Source organism: Octopus sinensis, linkage group LG4, assembly GCF_006345805.1.
Source record: "Octopus sinensis linkage group LG4, ASM634580v1, whole genome shotgun sequence".
Taxonomy (NCBI): domain Eukaryota; kingdom Metazoa; phylum Mollusca; class Cephalopoda; order Octopoda; family Octopodidae; genus Octopus; species Octopus sinensis.
Window position 1 is genome coordinate 115557319 of NC_043000.1, and position 28000 is coordinate 115585318.

A 28000-nucleotide genomic window follows, 5' to 3' on the forward strand; every position below is an offset into this window, starting at 1 on the left:
ATTCTAAAATATTTGCTGAAATTTCATCAAATCACCTCTTTAGGATAAATATTCAATTATTAAACAAGACAAATTGAGGGTGGCCCCAAAAGTCACTGGACCATTTCAAGATGTAATAACATTTTAAAAAATTAATTCTTTCAGTTGTCTAGAACAAAATGGTGGCCGTTTGAAGGACGTAATTTTCAAAATTAATTAAAAATGTTTTCCAAGATTTATTATTTATATAGGAAAAAAATAAATGTGAATATTTAATAAATAAAAGGGTTATAATATTTTGAAATGGTCTAGTGACTTTTGGGCCACCTTATATATATGAATGTTCTTTCTTTTGTTGAAATAGTGCAGACACTGCTAACACGATTTTGAAATCGAGTTTGTCTTTATAATAGGACGAGCAAAACGCCCCCCCCCCACGTCCAATGGACGGTGCTGAGTTGTCAAACATTTAAACCAAATTTTCTCAAAACTTGTCCGACCTTCCCATAGGTCTCCCCTTTGAGAAACACTGATTTAACCTAAATTTGAGACACCAGCAAAAGAAGAAATAAAGATAGACTTTTTTTCTATTCCAAAGGAAAACGATTTTATTCACACAAATATGCAACCGAAGAGTTTAAAGTACTAGTGATGATAAGGCTGTTGACTGGGAGAACACAAACATGGTTTAAACAGTAAGCTTGGCAGGAAAGAAACCAAGTTAAGGTTAAATAATTTCCGACAGACGGAACGGATTTTATATAACAGCTGATGTACTTGCGCGTACAAATGTACGTTCCCACGGCTTTATCGATCGCATTCTCACCTGGAATCGATTTTTGTAATTTTTCAAGACTTATACACACCCTGATACCGTCGGTATCTACATATCAAATTTGAGCGCAATCGGATAGAGGATGCCCGAGATCCTAGAAGACACACAGACAGACAGAACGGATTTTATATAATAAAGAACGGATTTTTATTCAACCGGCTGGCTAATTGCAACATCAGTTGTTTTTCAATCTCTGTTTTTCTAAACCAGCGACAACGGATTTTATCTTAGCATGCGGTTGCTGCTGACGAAGCCCCGAAACGGCAGAAATGCGTGTGTAGTATTTCTACCACAACTGGTGGACGATTCTCGTCTGCTACAGATATATTTTATGTTATTTGCTAACTATTTTGAAATATACTACTACTACTACTACAACCACCACCACCACCACCACTAATACTACTACTACTACAACAACAACAACAACAACTACTACTACTACTACTACTACTACTACTACTACTACTACTACTACTACTCTACTACTACTACTACTACTACTACTACTACTACTACCCCCCTTCTCGCTCTCTTTGCCCTATAAACGTCTCTCTTGTAAATGTCATTTATCGAATCCGCCTTGAAGCAACAACTTTAAATGCTCCAGGCATTCGCTAATTACATCAGCTAATTACACAAAGAAAAGTTGACACTAAGATTTTACAGTTCCACTCCTTGTTTTTCTGACAGCAGCCAAAATTAGTCAAACTATGTCTTGAAAATAAGTTTTCAGTTATAAAAAAAACACGTAGAGTAGTAAAAAGTTTGCGTCCCAACCACATGGGTTTCGGATTCTGTCCCACCGCGTGGCACCTTGGGCAAATGTCTTCTACAAAAAAGGTTAGCCCTGGTCGTACAGACCTGTAATGGTTTCTGAAAAATAGCCAGTAATTGTAACAACGGTGTTGTAACCCCTCGCCAAGTTATGCCTGATTTTAGAACGAGATTTGCATCTACATTTATTATCGATTTTTGTTAGGGCCCCATATGGTAAAGATTTGGATGTGAAAATTGTGGGTAGAGGGTGATGTGCTAGCTACCCTCCTCCCACAAATAATTATGCAGAGGCAGCCGTGGTTGAAACAAGAACAAGAACAACACGCATTCTTAAAAGAGAAAAGAAGCATGGTCATTCCTTACCCAAGGGACCTTATCTTGTTATGCGCTCATGAATTAGTTTGATAGTTGAGCTCTGATTGTCGATATGCAAATGAATTTATAACTGGGCTCCGGAACTCTCGTGGGAAAAAAATTCGCGCCCTGAGCAAGCTGAACTTCGGCGAGTACAAGCTGACAGTCGTCGAAATTTCCTTGTCTGTGTCACGTCCTCCTTGGCGCCCCCTAGCACGTGGCGCCCTGGGCGACTGTTCGAGTTGCCAGTACCTTGAGCCGGTCCTGACACCCCGTATGGTACAAACCAGTAGATTGTCCATACATTATATAACAACATACCAGCTCTCGTTATTATTTCACTGTTTAAACAGACTGCACCTTAAACTATTAAAATACCAACACAGCTGTCTTTTCTTTAAATCCAATCTAAATATTTACTTTTCCTCATTGTTTTATAACACACCGGTTTTTGTTTTCTCACGTTCCTCACCTACTTCTATACAACCCACAAGGGACAAACAAGCACAGAGAGGACAAACAAGGACAGACAAACAGATTAAGTCGATTATATCGACACCAGTGCATAACTGGTACTTATTTAATCGACCCCGAAAGGATGAAAGGCAAAGTCGACCTCGGCGGAATTTGAACTCAGAACGTAGCCGCAGACGAAATGCCCCTAAGCATTTCGCCCGGCGTGCTAACGATTCTGTCACCTCGCCGCTTTCTCACGTTCCTCACCTCCTTAACTAATATTGTCGTTCTCTGCGCTATTTCACACGAAGTTCACACATTGCATGTTTTTTCCATTTCAAATGTAAAGCTTCATGATCTAAAATCTATAAAAATGGAACTTTCTCAGAAGCTACGTCGGATCTTTTCATTTTCGGAGTAATTGATATCAAGCCGAAAGACCGAATACTATTGGTTAAAATTCTAATTATTAAACAATGTTAAACTTAGAAGTTACAATTCCGTTTTCATTCTGGTTTACAATTAAGTTTACTTTTGACACATTCTACCAGTATACGAAGTTTCAAATTGTTTGGTTCAGTAGGAAAAATTTGAAAAAATTGGCTTCGAAAATGAAAAGATCCCTAAAATCTATAAAAATGGAACTTTCTCAGAAGCTACGTCAGTTGGACAAATTCGATTTTTCTACTCATATTTCCCTCCAAAACTTCGTTGTACACGCACACGTGCACACACACTATTGCTTACTAACAAAAGTTAGCAAAATCGATAACATCATTGACTAAGTTACATTTATTTGTATGAATACACGCGCGTTGAGTGTGGTAATACACACATCCACATATACACGAGCTTAGATTTTACGCTGAGGAGATTAGTAGAACTGTTTGGAAAAAATGAGATGAAGTATCCCCACCACTTCAATTTAGATACGACAAGTTGCCACCTTTCTATGTTTGACACATTCAAAATTAAGTACCAGTCACACTTAAAAAATGTAGATCTGTTCGATTAAAAGACAAGCCGCGGTTCAGTGACTGAAAGTAAAAAGAAAAAAAAATAAAGAAAAAGACAAACGATATATAAACAGAAGATACAAACAAATGAGTGAAAGATATTTCAAACAAATAAAAAAAAAATAGGAATCTCGCGAGACGGATTCGAACCATCGACCTAAGGATAACAGTTAAGAAGATCACCACTACAGTCCTCCGCTCTACCAACTGAGCTATCGCGAGAACCTGCAGGTGGTATTAACATTTAACATAGTGTTGCTATCCGTCAGTCATAAATCTGTTTTGTTGTAATACTTCGTAAACAAGTTCCGTGTGAGAAATAAACAGCGCGAATGCATTTACATTTAGCGTAAATTACACTTCACAATATTTATCCACTGAAAACAGAGGGATTTACGTTTGATCAATCAATCATAATTCGATAATCAGTATTCGAATCGCTTGTTATTCAGTACTTTCGTCAAAACAATGTGTTTTATTAAAGCCGTATCCTCAAAGTTTTTACGAACAAACCATTATTAATTATCTGAACGTCGGTCAATGTTTTAGGATTTAACAGGAGTTATGTCCCTTTAAAATTAGGCATGGTTAAACGTAAACGGAAAACAGCGAGTTGGAATCATTGGAATCGATATAATTGGGATCGATGGGTACCACTAGCGAACAGTGGTCCCAGTGAGCGCACTCGCGCATCCGCGCTAGCTAGTCATAAGTAGTCGATCCTACAACGATTTGCGCGTATGTTTTTGTATTTCAAGGCTAAATACATATCAAAGAAAATTAAATAATATTTTTCGAACAAAGTAAACAATTTTTTAAACTAAGTAAATAAATTATTTTTATAAACAAACTAGGGTTAGGTTTAGGGTTCAAAAGTCGTTGTAGGATCGACTACTTACGACTAGCGAGCGCAGATGCGCGAGTGCGCGTACCGGGACCACTATTCGCTAGTAGTACCGGATCGATGTAATCGACTTGCCTTCTCTCAAACATCACTAGCCTTGTGCCCTGCAACGGACCGGCATCCCTTCAAGGGGAATGCTGTGATCTCGGTCATTCATATGCAATGGAAACTATCCCTTGGGAGACATAAGTAAACATAATGAGTAAGGCGGCAAACTGGCGGAATCGTTAGCACGCCGGGCGAAATGCTTAGCGGTTTTTCGTCTGCCGTTACGTTCCGAGTTCAAATTCCGCCGAGGTCGACTTTGCCTTTCATCCTTTCGGGGTCGATTAAATAAGTGCCAGTTACGCACTGGGGTCGATATAATCGACTTAATCTGTTTGTCTGTCCTTGTTTGTCCTCACTGTGTTTAGCCCCTTGTGGGTAGTAAAGAAACAGGTATTTCGTCTGCCGTTACGTTCTGTGTTCAAATTTCGCCGAGGTCGACTTTGCCTTTAATCCGTTTGTCTGTCCTTGTTTGTCCTCTCTGTGTGTAGCTCCTTGTGGGTAGTAAAGAAATAGGTATTTCGTCTGCCGCTACGTTCTGTGTTCAAATTCCGCCGAGGTCGACTTTGTCTTTCAGCCTTTCGAGGTCGATAAATTAAGTACCAGTTACGCACTGGGGTCGATATAATCGACTTAATCCGTTTGTCTGTTCTTGTTTGTCCCCTTTATGTTTGTCCCCTTGCGGGCAATAAAGAAATAAGATTTAAAAGAATAAACCTTAAAAAAAAAAACCCGACACATTTTCGGTATTACCCTACGAAGCAGACATCTCGAATGTCATTTTTTCTCTTATAAAATTATGTTATTGTTGATGATGATGATGATGATGATGATCATGGTGTGATGATGATCATGGTGTGATGATGATGATTGTGGTGGTGGTGATGATGGTGGTGGTGGTGTTGATGATGATGATGGTGGTGGTGGTGGTGATGATGATAACACCAATGATGATAATGTTGGTATGCTTACATTCCTGTAACTTAGCGGTTGGACAAAAGAGGAATAAATAGAATAAGTATTAGGCTTCCAAATAATAAGTTCTGGGGGTTGATTTTTTTCGACTGAAAAGCCCTTTAAGGTAGTACTCCAGTATGGGCGCAGTCAAATGTCTGAAACAAGTTAAAGAATGAAAGAATACAATGAGACATTCCCCTCCCATCTCCTTTTTCTCCTCCTCCTCTTTTCCCCCTCCATCTCCTTCTTGATTGTTACCTCCTCCTCCCTCATCTATCACTCAAGTACTTTTACTTTACATTTCTTATGGCTAATCTATTTTACATTTCAGCTTGAGTAGAGTGTCTCGCGATAGCTCAGTTGGTAGAGCGGAGGACTGTAGTGTGAAATTATATATAGCTGTAATCCTTAGGTCGATGGTTCGAATCCGTCTCGCGAGATTTCATTTTTTTTTCTAAAATACTTATGCTTTGAATGACCATGCATACCAACAATCAAAGGCTTTTCAACTGTGACCATCTAATCTTTTTATTTAGATAATGTATTAAGGGGTTTGTATTATGCACTGTCCTATTTATTTTTTTATGAGTCTTGTATTTGAATTCAGAGTCACTTGACCGTTCCTTGTTCGCTAGTAATGAAATATTTTATTATCATGAATATGATATAACCTTTTTCATGAGATCTGCAGTTAAACGTTGACCCAGCAGACAAAATGGAAAAGGCCTGAAACAGCTTTGCTTACAGCCACCATCCCGATAGCGGTGCGCAGAGATATATGATCCGGGGGCTAAGCAGCTCGTCGCGTGACTTTTAGAGGCTCTCTGCAACATTTTGTTTCGAGGTCCCATTCCTTCCATCAAAATTCATAATCTACACACCTTTTATTCATAGCTATGTTTTACTTTATTCTCTCTGAAGTTCAATGTTTCACGTTATTCTAAAGAACATTTCTAAAAATACAATAAGTTAAATTTCTTTAGGTCTATTACAAATTTCAATAAATAAAACTTCCAGATATGAGTAAAAGAGCACTTTTATAATTCAGGCAGCTTTCAAAGACAAACACGGTGCACTTTTCGCTTTGTGAAATTATCGATCAGTTCAGAATAATCAAGCTGAGAGCCAAGTTCGTGTTCAATAGATATCATAGACAATCCACAAAGTCTGGTGCACGTTCGTGATTCAATGTAATATTTTTACAAGAACTTTGGCTGGTACAATATATTACCGTTTTATTTCTTGAAATTTTCAGTTAGCATAGTTTAATTCTTGATCAACATCTTAACCAAAGTAAATAGATGACTCCTCTATGTACTCTGATCTTAACATGGGGCCCCTCAACCGCGGAGGCTCCCTGTGACCGCAGGGGTTCCAGGGGCTTAGCGACTGCCCTGGGGCCAAAGAACACTGGATGTCTCTACTACCACAGCCTCGACCATACCTGTCGGAGAGCGACCGATATTTAGACAGCTTGCTTTTCTCAGTCTGACGAGAAATTGCTGCTGGAGGTGTCACAGCATATGGCATCCCAGATGGCGCTTGCCCAAGGTACCACACAGTGGGGCTGAACCCGGAGCCATGTGATTGGGAATCAAGCTTCTTTCAACAGAGTCACGCCATACATCCATTATGATACATCAAATAATCCCTCTCTACCATAGGGACGAAGTTTGAAAATTACGGGCAGTTGATGAGTCAATTACATCGACACCAGTGTTCAAATCGTACTTAATTGATCAACCCCGAAAGACAAAAGGGGACCATGAAGGCGGGTACATCAAATAATGACCGAGTGAAGTCTGTTTCCCGACGAACACCGACGAACACTGACGATCACTGACGAACACACGCACATATGTGCGCGCGCGCACTCATATGCGTACATAAACACACACATAAAGAAACACACACATCGATACATACAAAGGCACAAAGGATATGTTACAGCAACTTTGTATTATCGTTGCCCTGGCGCAAATGAACACACTCACACATACGCGCGCACACACACACACATACTCGCGCGCACACACGTACGTATGTAAAGGTTCGCACATGGATGCAGATATACAAATGATTACGCACACACATACATATATATTTCTTTACTACCAACAAGGGGTTAAACACAGAGAGGACAAACAAGGACAGTCAAACGGATTAAGTCGATTATATCGACCCCAGTGGTACTTTATTTAATCGACCCCGAAAGGATGAAAGGCAAAGTCGACCTCGGCAGAATTTGAACCCAGAACGTAACGGCAGACAAAATACGGCTACGTATTTCGCCCGGCGTGCTAACGTTTCTGCCAGCTCGCCGCCTTATATATACATACATATATATATATATACAAATAATTACGCACACACATACATATACTCGTGGACAGATACACACCAGCACATAAATATCCATTTAGATACAAACGCATACACACACATACGCATGCGCATAGTTAGATATGCACACACACAGACACACGCCTGTAAAGCCGGAGCTGTATAAGCTTACCCTCCCAATCCTTCTTCTATTATATTCACACACAGCGTTATATATAACCTTACCTCTTCCTTCTCCTCCTCCTTGTTGCTACTGTCTCACAATTATGAATCAGCTGACGCGTTAGCTTCACGTTTCTTTATGACTACACTATTTAGGTAGCATATTTCGTGTGCCTCGCGATAGCTCAGTTGGTAGAGCGGAGGACTGTAGTGTGTTATATCATGTCTGTTATCCTTAGGTCGGTGGTTCGAATCCGTCTCGCGAGATTCCATTTTTTTTTTGACTATTTAGAGTCAATATAGGAGAAAATTAGGTAAATGTTTAATTATTTTTCACCAATAAGATTATTTTAGACGTATAGAAGACTGCAGTATAATTCATGTCTGTCATCTGTTGGTCGGTGGTTCGAATTTCTCTCGCGAGATTCGTGTTTTTTTTTTATAAAGGTATCTTTTACGCGTTTCGGTCATTGGACTGCGACCATGCTGGAACACCTTAAGAGAGTTCAGTCTGGTAAACTCACTCTACAATTTTTTAAGTGTGGTGCTGTTTTATCAGTTTTTTGCCGAATCACCAAGTTACGGGGATGTAAACAAACCAACTGTGGTTGTCAATCGGTGGTGGGACGGTACACACACACACACACACACACACATGACAGGCTTCCATACAGTTTCGACAATAATACAAAATTGAAAGAAAATATTTTAGAATTTCTTTCAATCCCTTGAAGTTTTTCAAATTTTCACCTGATATTTTCAAAAGATGTAATTTTGATGTAATTGCGCATGATGATGACGAAAATCACTTCCATTTTGTCCTTAGAAATCACTAATAAAGATGTTACAAGCCTTCAAATTTTTTTTTCTTTCCGGTGCTCCAGTATGGCCACAGTCATTGGACTGAAACATATAAGAGAATAAGAGAATATAAAAGAAAGACCTGATTTTTCGTGAAAATCCGTTGGTAAATCAGCAGAAACTCAAAGAATATTATCTTTGTATCTTTCATCTTTTATTTGATTCAGCCTTTAAACTGTGGTCATGTTGGAGCACCACCTTAAGGAATTTTTGGTACTTTTTTTAATGTTTTAACCGGTACTTATTCTAGCATTCTCTTTTGCGGAAACGGTAAGTTGCGGGGACGTAAGCACACCAACATCAGTTGCACTTTAGGATAAATTTTCTTTGGTTAGAGCTTAGTGAAGTTTTCTCTGATGGGTTAAATCTATAAAGAAATAAGAATTAAGGAGCTATCAGCTGTTAAGGTGTGCATTCATATTTAGGACAGCCTGTATATATAAGTCTCTTCCACACTGCAATCGTTTTGGTTTCACACACACACAGATTTCATAAATGTTTTGAGAGATGAACTAAATCGTTTAAACGGTGGAACTCGAAGTAGATAATGCTATAATGGTTTCGAATTTTGGGACAAGGCCAGCGATTTCAGGGGATGGAGGAGTAAGTCGATTACATCGACGCTAGTGCTAACTAGTACTTATTTTATCAACCCCGAAAAGATGAAAGGCAAAGTCGACCTTGGCGGAATTTGAACTCAGAACGTGAAGGAGAGTTGACAGTTATGCCAGTTAAGCCCTAAAGCTATAAATAATAACATGTAGAGTGTTGGGGGTAAAACCAACCCACACATTAATAAAATAAGAAAGAAACAGAAAAAAAAAAACCGGGATCTCGCGAGACGGATTCGAACCACCGACCTAAGGATAACAGTCATGAATTGACACACTACAGTCCTCCGCTCTACCAACTGAGCTATCGCGAGACACGAAATCTGATTGTATAAAATAGTTTAGTCATAAGAATTATTATCAGCAGCTGATTTCTTGCGTGAGAAGAGAAACACGGAGAGGAGAAGGAAGAGCTATATGGAGAGAAGGAGTAGCTCTCACTATGACTGTGTTTGCGTGCGTGTGAGAGCGAGAGAGAGAGAGAGAGAGAGAGAGAGAAGAGAGAGAGAGAGAGAGTGATAGTGGGAGTTCTAACACCCATGTTGGTGTGTTCGTTCATTCAATTACTATATTTGTGTCTCTGCCTCTTATATTTATTCTGACCACGTGTGTGTCTGTGCGTCTTTGTAACAGTGTTTTCTTTAGATTGTAAATAAGTTAAAAATTCCGCCGAAGTCGACTTTGCCTTTCATCCTTTCGGGGTCGATAAATCAAGTACCAGTTGCGTACTGGGGTCGATCTAATCGACTAGCTCTCTTCCCCAAAATTTCGGGTTTTGTGCCCAGAGTAGAAAAGAATTGTTAGCATGCCAGGAGAAATGCTTAGCGGTATTTCGTCTGCCACTACGTTCTGAGTTCAAATTCCGCCGAGGTCGACTTTGCCTTTCATCCTTTCGGGGTCGATAAATTAAGTACCAGTTACACACTGGGGTCGATGTAATCGACTTAATACCTATGTCTGTCCTTGTTTGTCCCCTCTGTGTTTATCCCCTTGTGGGTAATAAAGAAATAGGTATTTCGTCTGCCACTACGTTCTGAGTTCAAATTCCGCCGAGGTCGACTTTGCCTTTCATCCTTTAGGGTCGATAAATTAGGTACCAATTGAGCATTGGGGTCGATGTAATCAACCAGTCCCTTCCTCCACCAAGATTTCAGGCCTTATGCCTAGATTAGAAAGGATGATTTACTTACTGTGTTGAAAACAACACAGCTCCCATGACTTCCGAAATCCGTAGAAACTACACCTGATTATATATTCACTTTCGATGAGTTGTAGTGCACCTGAGCACTGTACACAATGTTTATTATTATTATTATTATTATTTACTTAGGCGGATCCCGTTAAATTTTATGTTCAGAATTCAAATGGCATGGATATAACTTTTCTAGTCATGTTTTGATTCCGCAGTCGATGTAACAGAAGAACAGCTGGGGCGTGTTTTAAAAAGATCCGAAATGTGAAGTTAAGGCTACTGTTAGTTAGAATAATCGTTTGGCAAAACACTTGTGTACTGAGACCGACAGACAGACAGACAGACATATACATGGAGAAAAAAGCTGACCGACATGTTTCTTTATTAGCCACACAGGGCTGCACACAGACGGGACAGATTACAAAGTAGAGCTTTTCTTTTTGGGGGAGAGAAAAAAAAAAGATGTGGTAGGTTTTCGATCAAAAGGGATCGTAAAAGGGCAAGAAGAAAAAAAAATGGGGGGAAAAAAACGATCAATAGGGATCGTGTATCACAGTGTCATGATGTAAAATGTAAAGGGGGAAGCAGATAAGGTTTATCCGTGGGAAGGAAAGCCTACGGAAAAGACCACGGTGACAGATAGACGCCTGCAAGTATAAGCGATTGGTAATCCTTTAGACAACTGTACAAAGACAGATCAAGGAACGGATACCTGTATATACATAACTACCTGCATATATAGACTGTCAGATAGACACCTGTTCATTCAGGGAACGATTGACAGACAGATACTTGTATACATCGGCAGAAACAAAAGGGCCGGTTCTAGGTACAGGCACCTCGGGCAGCCGCCCGGGGGCGCTATATGCTTTTTAGTCTACATTTTCAGTTTTCCTCTCTGCGGAAGTTTAAAGAAATTATACTTGTAAGGGCTCTGAAGTTCAGCTTGCCCATGCAACCGGCATCCTTAGGGCCGGCCCTGGTCAAAAGAGTTATCTGTATATTTAAACAGATTGATAAATACAGACCTGTATACAGACAGTTATAGATGGCTAGATAAAACGAGAGAGAGGGGGGGGGGGACAAAAAGAAAGAAAGAGAGAGGAGCAGGAATATAAATAGACAGAGATAGACTGACAGACGGACGGACAAACAGATAGATCGAATAGAAAGGTTTCCGAGTTTTTCCTAAACACTGCCGTACTCCGTTTCCATATCCTGAAATGTCTTACAAACTAACATATTCCCTCCTCCCCTCTAAATCTTCCCTTATTCCACTCGACCCTCCTTCTCTTCCTCTTCCTCCTCCCTATTTCCCTCGCTCACATAATATCAAACAACTGGCGTAGTTTTAACTTCACATTTCTTATGACTAAACTATCTGAGAGCCACTGTCTCCGTGTCTCGCGATAGCTCAGTTGGTAGAGCGGAGGACTGTAGTTTGTTATTTAAATGTCTGACATCCTTAGGTCGGTGGTTCGAATCCGTCTCGCGAGATTCCTGGTTACTTTTGTTTTTATCTTACTTTTTTTGCTGAAAAGCTAAACTGTTGAGAAGTATTTTGTTATTTCTCTTTATGCTTTGAGTTCCAATTCTACGAAAGCCGGCTTCAACTTTAATCATTGTGGTATTGTCAACGAAGAGAATCAATAGAATTGGTTTCTCCAAAGGGCGCAATGCTTCTTTAAACGTGCCATATAACCCCTCATAACTCTTTTATTTTTGGGAATCTTCATATCAAACAAAGAAAAAAAAATCGTAATTTGATCCCCGCCTTCCATACTAAGTGCGTAACGCTTAGCCATTGTACGCACTTCGGGATTGAATGTCAAAAGCAGGTGGTTGTAAAGCGAAGTTCTTAAACATACAACCATGGCTGCTCAAAATGAATACAAGTATATGGCCAAATGGGGATCGAACCCACGACATTCGTGTTATTACCACGATCTCTAACCGACTGAGCTAACCGGCCTTCATTGTAGATTACCCGTTTTAACACACTGGGAGAGAGAGGGTGTATGTGTATGTGTGTGTGTGGTGTGTGTGTGTGTGTGTGTGTGTGTGTGTGTGTCAGAGCAGAGAGAGAGAGAGAGGAGGAAGATAAACAGACAGAGATTGACTGATAGACAGACAAATAGATAGATAGATAGATAGATAGATAGATAGATAGATAGATAGATAGATAGATAGATAGATAGAAAGAGAGACGTGAAGGTTTCCGGGTTTTTCCTAAACACTGCTATATTCCGTCCCCGTTTCCTTACATACTAACAATTCCCCCCTTCCTTCAAAATCTTCCCTTATACCACTTGCCTCCCCTCCCCTCCCCCTCGTGGTCTTCCTCGTCCTCCTCCTCTTCCTCTTCCTCCTCCTCCTCCTCCTCCTCCTCTCATAATATCAAACAGCTAGCGTACTTTTAACTTCACATTTCTTATGACTAAACTATTTGACAACCAGCGTCTCAGTGTCTCGCGATAGCTCAGTTGGTAGAGCGGAGGACTGTAGTTTGCTATTTAAACGTCTGACATCCTTAGGTCGATGGTTCGAATCCGTCTCGCGAGATTCGTGTTTTTTCTTTTTTTTTATTAAAATATTTCCTTGTTTTATCCTATATTTGTTTCAGTCGTTGGACTTCGGCCATGCTGGAACAACTTCTTGAGGTGGTTGCGTCGAGCAAACCGACTCAATATATTTTTGTGTAGTGCTATTTTATCGGTCATTTTGCCGAAACGCCAAGTTACGGGGACGTAAACAGACCAACACCCGTTGTGAAGCGTTGGTGGGACGGCATACACAACGACACATATATACACAACAAGCTTTCACACAGCTTCTGTCTTTTCTACTCTAGGCACAAGGTCCAAAATTTTGGGACAGGGCGCCAGTCGATTGGTACTTAATTGGTACTTAATTTATTGACCCCGAAAGGATAAAAGGCAAAGTCGGCCTCACCGGAATTTGAACTCAGAACGTAAAGATAGACGGAATACCCCTAAGCATTTTGCCCGGTGTGCTAACGATTCTGCCAGCTTGCCGCCTTCACACGGCTTCCGTCTACCAGATTCACTGACAATGCATTGGGGGTCAATATAAAGACCCGCTCTCAGGAAAAAAAAAAAAAAAAAGAATAAATAACCAGCCTGGTGGGTGCTAACAAGTGTGTGGAAAATGAAGACTGCGATTCTGAGAAAAATTTGTTTGTAAAATTTCAATTTTTCAACAAGAAAAAAAAAAATAAAAAAGAATATATACCCTGAGGCCTTCAAGCAGGCTATCCACATGCTAGAAATAACAGCCAAATCTTACAAAACAGCGATAACATAATGAAATTTCCAAAAGGCGATTTTTGAAAATTTTGTTTTCAGAATCGTATCCTCCGTAACCCCAAAACGTGGGATTCCGTTACATAAAATTCAATATATATCCATTTTACCCCAATTTATGACGGAAAAATTGGATCTTGTGAATTTCCCGTAAGTCCAGGGTCGTCACCGAACATTTTTTGCTTCGTATTCGTATTCCACACACCTGTTAATACCCACAGGCTGGTTAATTTTTTTTGTTTCCGGTTGAGGATCTTTATATTGATCGGCATTGGTTAGATCGGGGCTCTAAAAGACGACGATGCCTATTCATAGTAAAAACTTTGGGATTGAACGAAAAGGGAGTGGGTTGCAAAACGAAGCCTGTACAAATATAAAAGAATGCAAACATAAAAAGATATATGGCCAGTATGGGGCTCGAACCCACGACATTCGCGTTATTAGCACGACGCTCTAACCAACTGAGCTAACCGGCCTTCGTTGTATAAATAATCGTTTTGACATTGACGTCCTTATTGTGGTGAATGGCAGGAAAAGATAAACTGTTGAGAAGTATTTTGTTATTCTTCTTTACGCTGGGAGTTGAAAATCTACGAAAGTTGGCTTCAACTTTAATCATTGTGGAGTTGTTAAAGTAAGTCAGCTAAGAGAATCAAGGGGGTCGGGTGTAATGCAGTTTCGCACCTCTCCTTGAAAAATGCGTTTTCTGGAAAAGTTTTTTTTTCAGATTCCTGCGTTTTAGATGTCGGGGATTACGAATATGCAAAAAAAAAAAAAAAGGAAGAAAAATAATTTTTAACCCTCTCCTCCCGCCTCCCATTTAATTTTTTGAACTTTTTCGACAGACAGATACCTTGCCATATACATAAAGAAATATGTTAGCAGATAGACACCTACATATATATAGAGAGACAGAGTGCTAGATAGACACCCATATAGATACCTGTATGCATAGAGTGAGAGAGAGAAGGAGAAAGAGAGAGGGGGGAGAAAAAGATAAATAGGTAGATAGATAGATAGATAGATAGATAGATAGATAGATAGATAGACTGATAGATAGGCAGACAGATAGATAGACACAGGTTCCCGGTAAACACTGCTATACCGTTCCCGTTTCCTGACATATGTTACTAATATATTCCCCCCTCCCTTCTAAATCTTCATTTATACCACTTGCCTCCTCCTCTTGCTCCTCCTGTTTCTCCTCCTGCTCCTCCTCTTGCTCATGCTCCTCCTCCTGCCTCTCCCCGTCGTTCTCCTCCTCGTTCTCCTCCTCTCACATAACATCACACAACTGGCGTAGGTTTAACTTCACATTTATTACGACGGAACTATTTGAAATCAATTGTCTCTGTGTCTCGCGATAGCTCAGTTGGTAGAGCGGAGAACTATAGTTTGTTATTGAAACGTCCGACATCCTTAGGTCGGTGGTTCGAATCCGTCTCGCGAGATTCATGTTTTACTTTTCTTTTATTTAATTAAAATATTTCCTTGTTTTACCCATTATCTGTTTCGGTCGTTGGAGTTCGGCCTTGCTGGAACAACTTCTTGACATGGTTACGTCGAGCAAACCGACTCAATATATTTTTGTGTAGTACTATTTTATCGGTCATTTTGCCGAAACGCCAAGTTACGGGGATGTAAACAGACCAACACCTGTTGTGAAGCGTTGGTGGGACGGCACACACGACGAGCTTTCACTCAGCTTCCGTGTTTTCTAGTCTAGGCACAAGGCCCAAAATTTTGGGAGAGGGGCCAGTCGATGAGTACTTAATTGATACTTAATTTATCGACCCCGAAAGGATGAAAGGCAAAGTCAACCTCGGCGGAATTTGAACTCAGAACATAAAGACAGACGGAATACCGCTAAGCATTTTGCCCAGTGATTCTGCCAGCTCGCCGCCTCAACACAGCTTCCGCCAGATTCAGTGACAAGGCATTTTGGATCAATATAAAGACCTTCACCCGGAGCAAAAAAAAAAAAAAATCAGCCTGGGGTGGGTGGGTGGGGTGCTAACAAGTGTGTGGCGAACGAATATGAAAAGAAATGCGTGCTGATGACCCTGGGGGTGAGGGTGGTGGTAGGGACTTGCGGAAAATTCACAAGATCCGGTTTTTCAGTCATAACTTTTGGGAAGATGGATATATATTGACTTTTTTGTTACGGAATCCCACATTTTTGGTTATGGAGGATCCGATTCTGAAAACAAACTTTTTTTCACTTTTTCCGGAATTTTTTATTTTATTTAAAAAAATTTTTTTTTGCGAAATATGTAGAAAAATACGAATATTACGATTCTGAAAAAAATTTGTAAAATTTCCAATTTTCAACGAGAAAAAAAAAAAGAAAAAAAAAAGAAAATGTATACCCTCAGGCTTTCAAGCAATACTAGAAATAACTGCCAAATCCCACAAAACTGCGATAGCATAATGAAATTTCGAAAACGCGATTTTTGAATATTATGTTTTCAGAATCGGATCCTCCATAACCAAAAACGTGGGATTCCGTAAAAAAAAATTCAATTTACCTGAATTTATGACGGAAAAATCGGATCTCGTGAATTTTCCGAAAGTACCCTCCCAGGTTCGTCAGCACGCATTTTTTTTTTCTTATTCCTTTTCCACACACTTTGTTAATACCCACAGGCTGGCTAATTTTTATTTTGTTTCCGGGTGAAGATCTTTATATTGACCAGCATTGGTTCGATCGGGGCTCTAAAAGACGACGCTTATTCATGGTACAAACTTTGGGATTGAACGAAAAAGCAGTGGGTTGCAAAACGAAGTTCTTAACCATACAAGCACACCTGCGCAAACATAAAAGAGCGCAAACTTAAAAAGTCATATGGCCAGTATGGGGCTCGAACCCACGACATTCGCGTTATTAGCACGACGCTCTAACCAACTGAGCTAACCGGCCTTCGTTGTATAATTAATCGTTTTGACATTGACGTCCTTATTATGGTGAATGGCAGGAAAAGATAAACTGTTGAGAAGTATTTCGTTATTCCTCTTTACGCTGGGAGTTGAAATTCTACGAAAGTTGGCTTCAACTTTAATCATTGCAGAGTTTTTAAAGTAAGTCAGCTAAGGGAATTAAGGGGGTAAATGCAGTTTCGCACTTCCTGAAAAATGCATTTTTTGGAAAACATTTTTTTTTCAGATTCCTGCGTTTTAGATGTCGGGGATTACGAATATGCACCCCCTCTCCCCCCCATTTAAAATTTTGAACTTTTTCGACAGACAGACAGACAGATAGACAGATACCTTGCCATGTACATGGAGAAATAAGTTGACAGATAGACACCTACATATATATAGAGAGAGACAGATTGCTAGATAAACACCCATATAGATACATGTATGCATAGAGTGAGAGAGAGAGAGAGGGGGGAGAAAGAGAGAGAAGAGGAGATAAATAGAGATAGATAGATAGACAGGTTTCAGTAAAACACTGCTATATTCTATTTCCTTACATATCTTACATACTAACATATTCCCCCCTCTCCCTCTAAATCTTCTCTTATATCGCTTGCCTCCTCCTCCCGTTGCCCCTCCTGTTTCCCCTCCTGCTCCCCCTCCTGCTTCTCCTCTTGCTCCTACTCCTACTCCTCTCTTGCTCCTGCTCCCCCTCCTCTCTTGCTCCTGCTCCTCCCCATGCTCCGGCTTCTTCTCCTCATCGTCCTCCTCCTCGTCCTCCACCTTTCACATAATATCAAATAGCTGGCATACGTTTTAACTTCACATTTCTGACGACTAAACTATTTGAGATCCTCTGTTCCGTGTCTCGCGATAGCTCAGTTGGTAGAGCGGAGGACTGTAGTTTGTTATTTAAGCGTCTGACATCCTTAGGTCGGTGGTTCGAATCCGTCTCGCGAGATTCGTGTTTTACTTTTCTTTTATTTAATTAAAATATTTCCTTGTTTTACCCAGTTAATATAGGGCGTAACAAATATCAGAAAATCAAAAAAAAAATGTGTGTAATAGGTGTAAAACAACTTCCTATGAACGAATATGAAAAAAAAAAATTCGCGCACGCGAAAGGGGGGTGGGGGAGAGGCCTCGGAAAATTCACATCGGGAAGTTCCGAAAGCGTCTGAGGAGCTGACCCGGGCACCAAAACAAAAAAAAAATAGTGTAATATGTGTAAAACAACTTGCTCTAAACGAATATGACAAAAAAAAATGCGCTCTCGCGAAAGAGGGGTGGGGGAGAGGCCTCGGAATATTTATATCGGGAATTTCCGAAAGCGTCTGAACCGGGCACAAAAACAAAAACAAAAACAGCGTAATAGGTGTAAAACAACTTGCTCTAAACGACTATCATGAAAAAAATGCGCGCTCGCGAAAGGGGGGTGGGGGAGAGGCTTCGGAAATTTCACATCTTCAGTCCACGGCCTTTAAACTAAGAAAAAATAGTGTAATTGGTGTAAAACTACTTGTTCTAAACGAGTATCAAGAACACACACTCACACATGAATCATAAACTCCGTATTTCGCAAAAAAAAAAAATAAATAAAGAGAAGAAATTCTGGAAAAAGTGAAGAAATGTTGGATCTCATTCCTTGGTTAAAGCTATTTTAAACATTAAATTTATGCTTTTCTTTGAAATAGTTCAGATATATGCAATTCTTCTCACTTATTAAGATGCATTTATCAGAAAAAAAGAGACAGAAAAAATTATTATTTTGTGTCAATCCTTCCCTAATTATCCTTTATTAATTAGTTTTGGCGTGTATTTTTTTCCCAAATTTATTTTTTCACCTTTACAACACTGTTTAGTAAAGCAATTAATTATCTTTATAATTTGCATATTTGACTTATTAATCAAAATTCTCTAGATGTAATATATACTAAGTAATGCATCCTTCATTTATGTGTTCCGTTCTGTATTATGCATGCGTGACTGTTTGTATGTAAGTGTGTTTAACTGTGCACATGAATGTGAATATTAAAGAACATATTTATTTACTATGATTGTTATTTTCAGAACAAATAAATCTTTTGGCTGTTATGTTATTGATGTTATTATTATTGCTAGTTAAAGGGTGGTGACTTGGCTGAATATTTTGAGTCTTGTAGTATGTAGTTGTGTTAGTCAATATTCTGAGTTCAAATCCAACTCATTTCTTTATCATCATTATCGATGGACCACTCAAAGAGGTATGTATACATTATCATTTTCGTAACATAATTTCTGTAGTATTTCAAGATGTTTCTGACACGTATTTTGATTCACATGGCGGAGATCCAACATTTCTTCACTTTTTCCAGAATTTCTTCTCTTTATTTATTTTTTTTTTGCGAAATACGGAGTTTATGATTCATGTGTGAGTGTGTGTTCTTGATACTCGTTTAGAACAAGTAGTTTTACACCAATTACACTATTTTTTCTTAGTTTAAAGGCCGTGGACTGAAGATGTGAAATTTCCGAAGCCTCTCCCCCATCCCCCCTTTCGCGAATGCGCATTTTTTTCATGATAGTCGTTTAGAGCAAGTTGTTTTACACCTATTACGCTGTTTTTGTTTTTGTTTTTGTGCCCGGTTCAGACGCTTTCGGAAATTCCCGATATAAATATTCCGAGGCCTCTCCCCCACCCCTCTTTCGCGAGAGCGCATTTTTTTTGTCATATTCGTTTAGAGCAAGTTGTTTTACACATATTACACTATTTTTTTTTTTGTTTTGGTGCCCGGGTCAGCTCCTCAGACGCTTTCGGAACTTCCCGATGTGAATTTTCCGAGGCCTCTCCCCCACCCCCCTTTCGCGTGCGCGAATTTTTTTTTTCATATTCGTTCATGGGAAGTTGTTTTACACCTATTACACACATTTTTTTTTTGATTTTCTGATATTTGTTACGCCCTATATTAACCGCTGGAACAACTTCTTGACATGGTTACGTCGAGCAAACCGACTCAATATATTTTTGTGTAGTACTATTTTATCGGTCATTTTTCCGAAACGCCAAGTTACGGGGACGTAAACAGACGAACACCTGATGTGAAGCGTTGGTGGGACTGTACACACAACGAGCTTTCACTCAGCTTCCGTGTTTTCTACTCAAGGCACAAGGCCCAAAATTTTGGGAGAGGGGGCCAGTCGATGAGTACTTAATTGATACTTAATTTATCGACCTCGAAAGGATGAAAGGCAAAGTCAACCTCGGCGGAATTTGAACTCAGAACATAAAGACAGACGGAATACCGCTAAGCATTTTGCCCGGTGATTCTGCCAGCTCGCCGCCTCAACACAGCTTCCGTCAGATTCAGTGACAAGGCATTTTGGATCGATATAAAGACCTTCACCCGGAACAAAGAAAAAAAAAATCAGCCTGGGGTGGGTGGGTGGGGTGCTAACAAGTGTGTGGAGAACGAATATGAAAAGAAATGCGTGCTAATGACCCTGGGGGTGAGGGTGGTGGTAGGGACTTTCGGAAAATTCACAAGATCCGGTTTTTCATCCATAACTTTTGGGAAGATGGATATATATTGACTTTTTTGTTACGGAATCCCACGGTTTTGGTTATGGGGGATCCGATTCTGAAAACAAACTTTTCAAAAATCGCATTTTCTAAATTTCATTTCCCACCTTTATTTTTCACTTTTTCCGAATTTTTTTTTTTTTTTTTTTTTGCGAAATATGTAGAAAAATACGAAGATTACGATTCTGAAAAAATTTGTTTGTAAAATTTAAAATTTTCAATAAGAAAAATCAAACAAACAAACAAACAATACATACCCTTAGTCTTTCAAGCAAGGCTATCCACATACTAGAAATAACAGCCAAATCTCACAAAACTGCGATAACATAATGAAATTTCCAAAAGGCGATTTTTGAAAATTTTGTTTTCAGAATCGTATCCTCCATAAACAAAAACATGGGATTCCGTAGAAAAAAAAAAAAAAAAAAATCAATATATATTCATTTTACCCGAATTTATGATGGAAAAATTGGATCTTGTGAATTTTCCGAAAGTCCACCCACCCCTAGGTCGTCAGCGCACATTTTTTGTTTCATATTCGTTTTCCACATACTTTGTTAATACATAGAGGCTGGTTAATTTTTCTTTGTTTCCGAGTGAGGATCTTTATATTGACCAGCATTCGTTCGATCGGGGCTCTAAAAGACGACGCTTATTCATGGTACAAACTTTGGGATTGAATGAGAAAGCAGAGTTGCAAAACGAAGTTCTTAACCATACAAGCACGCCTGCGCAAACACAAAAGAGCGCAAACTTAAAAAGTTATATGGCCAGTATGGGGCTCGAACCCACGACATTCGCGTTATTAGCACGACGCTCTAACCAACTGAGCTAACCGGCCTTCGCTGCATTATTAATCGTTTTGACATTGACGTCCTTATTGCGGTGAATAGTAGAGAAAAAGATAAGCCGTTGAGAAGTATTTTGTTATTCCTCTTTACGCTGTGAGTTGAAATTCTACGAAAGTCGGCTTCAACTTTAATCATTGCGGAGTTGTTAAAGTAAGTCAGCTAAGGGAATTAAGGGTGTAATGCAGTTTCGTACCTCTTCTTGAAAAGTGCATTTTTTGGAAAAGTTTTTTTTTCCAGATTCCTGCGTTTTAGATGTCGGGGATTACGAATATGCAAAAAAAAAAAGAAGAAAAATAATTTTTAACCCTCCCCTCCCCCCTCCCATTTAAAATTTTGAACTTTTTCGACAGACAGACAGATACCTTGCCATATACATAAAGAAATAAGTTGACAGAGACAGAGTGCTAGGTAGACACCCATATAGACACCTGTATGCATAGAGTGTGTGAGAGAGAGAGAGAGAGAGAGAGAGGGAGGGAGGGAGAAAGAGAGAGGGAGGAGAGATAAACAGATAGATAGATAGATAGACAAATAGATAGATAGACACAAGTTTCCGCTAAACACTGCTATATTCCGTCCCCGTTTCCTTAGATATCTTACTAATATATTCCCCCCTCCCTTCTAAATCTTCTTTTATACCACTTGCCTCCTCCTCTTGCTCTTCCTGCTCCTCCTCTTGCTCCTCCTCTTGCCCCTCCCCGACGTCCTCCTCCTCTCACATAACACCAAAGACCTGGCGTAGTTTTAACTTCACATTTCTTATGACTAAATTATTTGAAAAACACGGCCTCCGTTTCTCGCGATAGCTCATTTGGTAGAGCGGAGGACTGTAGTTTGTTATTTGAATGTCTGACATCCTTAGGTCGGTGGTTCGAATCCGTCTCGCGAGATTCGTGCTTTTTTTTTTTTTTCTTTTTTTTTTTATTAAAATATTTCCTTATCTGTTTCGGTCGTTGGACTTCGGCCTTGCTGGAACAACTTTGTGAGGTGGTTACGTCGAGCAAACCGACTCAATATATTTTTGTGTAGAACTATTCTATCGGTCTTTTTGCCGAAACGCCAAGTTAGGGGGACGTAAACAAACCAACACCCATTGTGAAGCGTTGGTAGGACGGCACACACAACGACACATATACACAAAACGAGCTTTCACACAGCTTCTGTCTTTCCTACTCTAGGCACAGGGCCCGAAGTTTTGGGAGAGGGGGGTAGTCGACTAGATCGACACCAGTATGCAATTGGTACTTAATTTATCGACCCCGAAAGAATGAAAGGAAAAATCGAACATAAAAGAATACAAAATTTTTTTAAAAAGTATGTGGCCAGTATGGGGCTCGAACCCACGACATTCGCGTTATTAGCACGACGCTCTAACCAACTGAGCTAACCGGCCTTCGTTGTATTATTAATCATTTTGACATTGACGTCCTTATTGTGGTGAATGGCAGGAAAAGATAAACTGTTGAGAAGTATTTTGTTATTCTTCTTTACGCTGTGAGTTCAAATTCTACGAAAGTCGGCTTCAACAGATAGAGAGATCCTACCTGCGTACATAGCGTGCCGGACAGACACCTGTATATTCAGGGACCAATAGACGGATAGATATCTGTAAGCAGAGAGAAAGAGAGAGAGGGAGGGAGACGTAGGATTTATATATATATATATATAGAGAGAGAGAGAGAGAGGAGGGAGATAAACAGACAGAGAGACAGATAGACAGATATAGATTGATAGATAGAGACACACACAAAGGTTTCCGGGTTTTTCCTAAACACTGCATTATTCCGTCCCCGTTTCCTTACAATATCTTACATACTAACATATTCTCCTCTCCCCTCTAAATCCTACCTTATTCTACTTACCTCCTTTTCTTGCTCTCTCATGCTCTCCTCTTCCTGCTCCTGCTGCCCCTCTCCCTCCTGCTCTACTCCTCCTGCCCTTCCTCGTCCTACCCCCTCCACGTCCTGCTCCTCTTCCTCTTGCCCCACCTCGTCATCGTCGTCCTCATCCTTCAACATCTCTTCCACCTCCTCCACCATCTCCTCTACCTCCTTCTCTCCTCCTCCTCCTCCTCAACCGCCACCACCCCTTGTCCTCATTCTAATCTTCCTCCACCGTCACCCCCCTATTTCCGTCTCTCACGCAATATCAAACAACTGGCGTAGTTTTAATTTCTTATGACTAAACTATTTAAGAACCTCTGTCTCAGCGTCTCGCGATAGCTCAGTTGGTAGAGCGGAGGACTGTAGTTTGTTATTTAAACGTCTGATATCCTTAGGTCGATGGTTCGAATCCGTCTCGCGAGATTTGTGTTTATTTTTTAAAATTAAAATATTTGTTTTATCCTTTGTTTGTTTCGTTCATTGGACTGCTGCCACGCTGCAAAAACTTCTTGAGTTGATTAAGTCGAGAAATCAAATTCGATATATTTTAATTGGTCTATTGTGTATATACACCCGTATATACACAATAGGCTTCCACACAGTTTCCGTCCACCAGATTCACTGCCAAAGCATTGGTTCGATCGGGACGATAGAAGACGACGTTTATTCATAGTACGAACTTTGGGATTGAATGTGAAAGCAGGTGGTTGCAAAAGGAAGTCTTGGATTTAAAAAACAGCAGGTGGCGGTGATGAAGATGGCTGCTGGTATCGTTGTTTTTTTGTTTGTTCTTTTTCTAATCAAAATAATTCTTTATTTTAATTTTTACGTGTTTCGAGTGTTGGACGGTCTTGATGGAACACCTTGAAGTGTTCAAGTCGAGCAAATACACTCTATATTTTTGTGTTGTATTTTTTATCGGTCGTTTTGCTGAAATGCTAGGTTACGGGGACTTAAACAGAACAAATCCCGTTGTGAACCGTTTGGTGGGACGGTATACGCATTGACATTAGGGCGGCGAGCTGGCAGAATCGTTAGCACGCCGGACGAAATGCTTAGCAGTATTTCGTCTGCCGCTACGTTCTGAGTTCAAATTCCGCCGAGGTCGACTTTGCCTTTCATCCTTTCGAGGTCGATAAATTAAGTACAAGTTACGCACTGGGGTCGATGTAATCTAATTAATCCGTTTGTCTGTCCTTGTTTGTCCCCTCTATGTTTAGCCTCTTGTGGGTAATAAAGAAATAGAAATAGGTATACACATTGACAGATATACACCCATATATACACAACGGGCTTCCACACAGTTTCCGTCCACCAGATTCATTGCTAAAACATTGGCTCGATCGGGACTATAGAAGACGACGCTTATTCATGGTACGAACTTTGGGATTGAATGTGAAAGCAGGTGGTTGCAAAAGGAAGTCCTTAACCATACAACCCTGCGCAAAAAGAATGCAAGCTCAAAAAGCTGTAACGAGCATGGGGCTCGAACACACGACATTTGCGATATTAGCACGACGCACTAACCAACTGAGATAACCGACCTTCGTTGGAGATAAACACTTTTAACATTGATGTCCTTATTTTGGTGAATGGCAGAAAAGCTTGAGCGTAGTATTTTGTTATTTGTCTTTGAGCTCTGAGTCCAAATTCTACGCAAGGAGGCTTCAACTTTGAAGAGAGACAGAGTGTCCTGTAACCATAAACAGACTGATAAAGAGCGAGAGAGAGAGAGAGAGAGAGAGAGAGAGTGAGAGAGAGAGAGAGAGGAGAGAGGGGGATGGAGTGAAATAGAAAGACCGATTGAATGACAGATAGATAGATAGATAGAAAGGTTTACGAATTTATCCTAAACACTGCTATATTCCGTCTCCGTTTTCTTACACGTATTATATCATATTCCCTCCTCCCCTCTAAATCTTCCATTATTCCAGTTGCCTCCTCACCTGCCCCTCCACCACGTCGACGTCATCCTCCTCCCCTCCTCCTCCCCATCCTCCCTGTTTCTTTCTCTGACATTATATCAAAAAGCTGGTGTATTTTTAACTTCACATTTCTTAAGACTAAACTATTTTTAGATGTGGTGCCAGTATGTCTCGCGATAGCTCAGTTGGTAGAGCGGAGTACTGTAGTTTGTTATTTAAACGTCTGACTTCCTTAGGTCAGGGGTTCGAATCCGTCTCGCGAGATTTGTGTTTATTTTTTTAATTAAAATATTTGTTTTATCCTTTGTTTGTTTTATCCTTTGTTTGTTTCGTTCATTGGACTGCGGTTCATTGGACTGCGTTCATTTTAATCGGTCTTTTTGCAGAAACAGACCAACACACATTGTGAAGCGTTGGTAGGACGGCATACACAACGAGATTTCACACAGCTTCTGTCTTTTCTACTCTAGGCACAAAGCCCAAAATTTTGAGGGAGGGGGTCAGTCGATTAGTACTTAATGTATCGACTCTGAGAAAATGAAAGACAAAGTCGACCTCGGAGGAATTTGAACTCAGAACGTAAAGACCGACGGAATACCTCTAAGCATTTCGCTCGGTGCGTTAACGATTCTGCCAGATCACCGCCTTAAAACAGATTCCGTCTACTAGATTCAGTGACGAGGAATTCGTTCGATCGGGGCTCTAGAAGACGACGATTATTCATGGTACAAACTTTGGATTTGAACATGAAAGCTGTGGGAAGCACGCCAGCGCAAACATAAAAGATTGCAAACTTAAAAAGATATATGGCCAGTATGGGGCTCGAACCCACGACATTCGCGTTATTAGCACGACGCTCTAACCAACTGAGCTAACCGGCCTTCGTTGTATTATTAATCGTTTTGACTTTGACGTCCTTATTGTGGTGAATAGTAGAGGAAAAGATAAACCGTTGAGAAGTATTTTGTTATTCCTCTTTACGCTGGGAGTTGAAATTCTACGAAAGTTGGCTTCAACTTTAATTATTGTGGAGTTGTTAAAGTAAGTCAGCTAAGAGAATCAAGGGGGTGGGGTGTAATGCGGTTTCGCACCTCTCCTTGAAAAATGCATTTTTTGGAAAAGTTTTTCTTTTCAGATTCCTGCGTTTTAGATGTTGGGGATTACGAATATGCAAAAAAAAAAAAAATTTTAAGCCTCCCCAGGAGGAGGAGAGGCTGTAGGAGGACGGGCAGGAAGAAGACGGGCAGGAGCAGGAGGAGGGGAGGGGGAAGGAGGAGGAGGAGGAGCAAGAGGGGAAGTAAGAGGTTGAGGCAAGTGGAATAAGGGATGATTTAGAGGGGAGGGGGAATACATTAGTATGTAAGATATGGAAGGAAATGGGGACGGAATATAGCAGTGTTTAGCAAAATCCCGGAAACCTTTGTCTCTCTATCTATCTATTTGTCTGTCTATCAGTCTATCTCTGTCTGTTTATCTCCCTCCTCATTCTCTCTCTCTCTATATATATATATATATCTCCCCGCTCCCCTCTCTCTCCCTCTCTCTGCATACAGATATCTACCTGTCTACTGGTCTCTGAATATACAGGTGTCTATCTGGCACTCTATCTACACAGGTATCTCGCTATCTGTCTATACACAGGTATCCGTTTTTTGACCTGTCTTTGTACAGGTGTCTATATAGGTGTCTATCTAGCACTTTGTCTCTCTCTATATATATGTAGGTGTCTATCTGTCAACTTATTTCTCCATGTATATGGCAAGGTGCCTGTCTGTCTATCTGTCTGTCTGTCTGTCTCAGCACAGAGGTGTCTTGCTAATCAACCGTAGCATCAAATACCCATTTCGGATCTTTTTACGTGTCGTTCAGTGTAGCATGTATTCAGCTGTTTTTTTATTACGGTACTACTTGAGAACAGTGGTCCCGGTGCGCGCACTCGCGTAGTCGCGCATCCGCGCTAGCTAGTCATGACTAGTCGATCTTTACTTTGTGTTTTTGTGTTTTATTTACTTTCTCTCTCTCTCTCTCTCTCTCTCTCTCTCTCTCTCTCTGACTCTCTCTCTCCTTCACGCACACATAATGTGGAGGCGGGAAAATATTTAAATTATAACAAGTTTATTATTATTATTTTTTGGGCTTGTGAATGTTCCCAGAAATAAAAGAGTTCTGAGGGTTACATGGGACGTTTAAACAAGATTTCTGCCCTTTCAGGAAATCGATTACAATTAGCCGATTTACTTTAACAACTCCACCATGATTAAAGTTGAAAGCAATTTTCGTAGAATTTCAACTCACAGCGCAAAGAGGAATAAAATACTTCTCAACGTCAATGTCAAAATGATGGCTAACATAACGAAGGCCGGTTAGCTCAGTTGGTTAGAGCGTCGTGCTAATAACGCGAATGTCGTGGGTTCGAGCCCCATACTGGCCATATCTTCTTTTTTCTTAAGCTTGCACTCTTTTATTTTCGACTTTTCCTTTCATTCTTTCAGGGTCAATAAATTAAGTACCAATTGCGTACTGGGGTCGATCTAACGCTTCACAATGGGCGTTGGTCTGTTTACGTCCCCGTAACTTGGCGTTTCGGCAAAAAGACTCAAAGAATAGTACTAAAGAAAAATATATTGGTGGAAGGGCTGATGCCTTGGGCATTGAGCAGAAATGTCGAGGCGATAGTGGTGGCTGATTTTGACATTGTTTAAAATTTAATCCTTTACTTGTTTCAATCGTTGGTCTGTAGCCTTGTTGGAGCACCTTCTTGAAGTGGTCAAATCGAGCAAACCAAATCAATATTTTTTGTGTGGTAGTATCTTATCGGTCTTTTTGCCGAAATGCCAGGGACGTAAAGTGACTAACTCCCGTTACGAAGCGTTGGTGGGACGGCACACACATTGATAGACATACACGCATATATACACAGGGGGCTTCCAAATAGTTTCCATTTAGCAGATTCATTGGCAAGGCATTGGTTCGATCGGGACGATAGAAGACGTCGTTTATTCATGTTACGAATTTTGTGATCGAATGTGAAAGCAGGTGGTTGCA

The 28000-nt window shown here is 40.2% G+C and overlaps 16 non-coding genes across 16 annotated transcripts; 9 read left to right on the top strand and 7 right to left on the bottom strand.

The window, feature by feature from the left end:
• Positions 1-3549: 3549 nt before the first annotated feature.
• Positions 3550-3642, bottom strand: Trnay-gua. The gene is made up of 2 exons: positions 3606-3642; positions 3550-3585 (listed from the first exon to the last, which is right to left on the bottom strand). It is a non-coding gene; the product is annotated as a tRNA-Tyr (tRNA).
• Positions 3643-5671: 2029 nt separating this feature from the next.
• Trnay-gua lies at positions 5672-5766 on the top strand. Its single transcript has 2 exons — positions 5672-5708; positions 5731-5766. It is a non-coding gene; the product is annotated as a tRNA-Tyr (tRNA).
• A 2239-nt stretch (positions 5767-8005) lies between these two features.
• Trnay-gua lies at positions 8006-8098 on the top strand. The gene is made up of 2 exons: positions 8006-8042; positions 8063-8098. It is a non-coding gene; the product is annotated as a tRNA-Tyr (tRNA).
• A 1426-nt stretch (positions 8099-9524) lies between these two features.
• On the bottom strand, positions 9525-9617 carry Trnay-gua. Its single transcript has 2 exons — positions 9581-9617; positions 9525-9560 (listed from the first exon to the last, which is right to left on the bottom strand). It is a non-coding gene; the product is annotated as a tRNA-Tyr (tRNA).
• A 2281-nt stretch (positions 9618-11898) lies between these two features.
• On the top strand, positions 11899-11992 carry Trnay-gua. Its single transcript has 2 exons — positions 11899-11935; positions 11957-11992. It is a non-coding gene; the product is annotated as a tRNA-Tyr (tRNA).
• Positions 11993-12963: 971 nt separating this feature from the next.
• Trnay-gua lies at positions 12964-13057 on the top strand. The gene is made up of 2 exons: positions 12964-13000; positions 13022-13057. It is a non-coding gene; the product is annotated as a tRNA-Tyr (tRNA).
• A 1163-nt stretch (positions 13058-14220) lies between these two features.
• On the bottom strand, positions 14221-14294 carry Trnai-aau. The gene has a single exon. It is a non-coding gene; the product is annotated as a tRNA-Ile (tRNA).
• Positions 14295-15175: 881 nt separating this feature from the next.
• On the top strand, positions 15176-15269 carry Trnay-aua. Its single transcript has 2 exons — positions 15176-15212; positions 15234-15269. It is a non-coding gene; the product is annotated as a tRNA-Tyr (tRNA).
• Positions 15270-16664: 1395 nt separating this feature from the next.
• Trnai-aau lies at positions 16665-16738 on the bottom strand. The gene has a single exon. It is a non-coding gene; the product is annotated as a tRNA-Ile (tRNA).
• An 866-nt stretch (positions 16739-17604) lies between these two features.
• On the top strand, positions 17605-17698 carry Trnay-gua. The gene is made up of 2 exons: positions 17605-17641; positions 17663-17698. It is a non-coding gene; the product is annotated as a tRNA-Tyr (tRNA).
• A 3365-nt stretch (positions 17699-21063) lies between these two features.
• On the bottom strand, positions 21064-21137 carry Trnai-aau. Its single transcript has one exon. It is a non-coding gene; the product is annotated as a tRNA-Ile (tRNA).
• Positions 21138-21943: 806 nt separating this feature from the next.
• On the top strand, positions 21944-22037 carry Trnay-gua. Its single transcript has 2 exons — positions 21944-21980; positions 22002-22037. It is a non-coding gene; the product is annotated as a tRNA-Tyr (tRNA).
• A 429-nt stretch (positions 22038-22466) lies between these two features.
• On the bottom strand, positions 22467-22540 carry Trnai-aau. The gene has a single exon. It is a non-coding gene; the product is annotated as a tRNA-Ile (tRNA).
• Positions 22541-23359: 819 nt separating this feature from the next.
• Positions 23360-23453, top strand: Trnay-gua. The gene is made up of 2 exons: positions 23360-23396; positions 23418-23453. It is a non-coding gene; the product is annotated as a tRNA-Tyr (tRNA).
• Positions 23454-25762: 2309 nt separating this feature from the next.
• Positions 25763-25836, bottom strand: Trnai-aau. Its single transcript has one exon. It is a non-coding gene; the product is annotated as a tRNA-Ile (tRNA).
• A 1476-nt stretch (positions 25837-27312) lies between these two features.
• Trnai-aau lies at positions 27313-27386 on the top strand. The gene has a single exon. It is a non-coding gene; the product is annotated as a tRNA-Ile (tRNA).
• Positions 27387-28000: the final 614 nt, after the last annotated feature.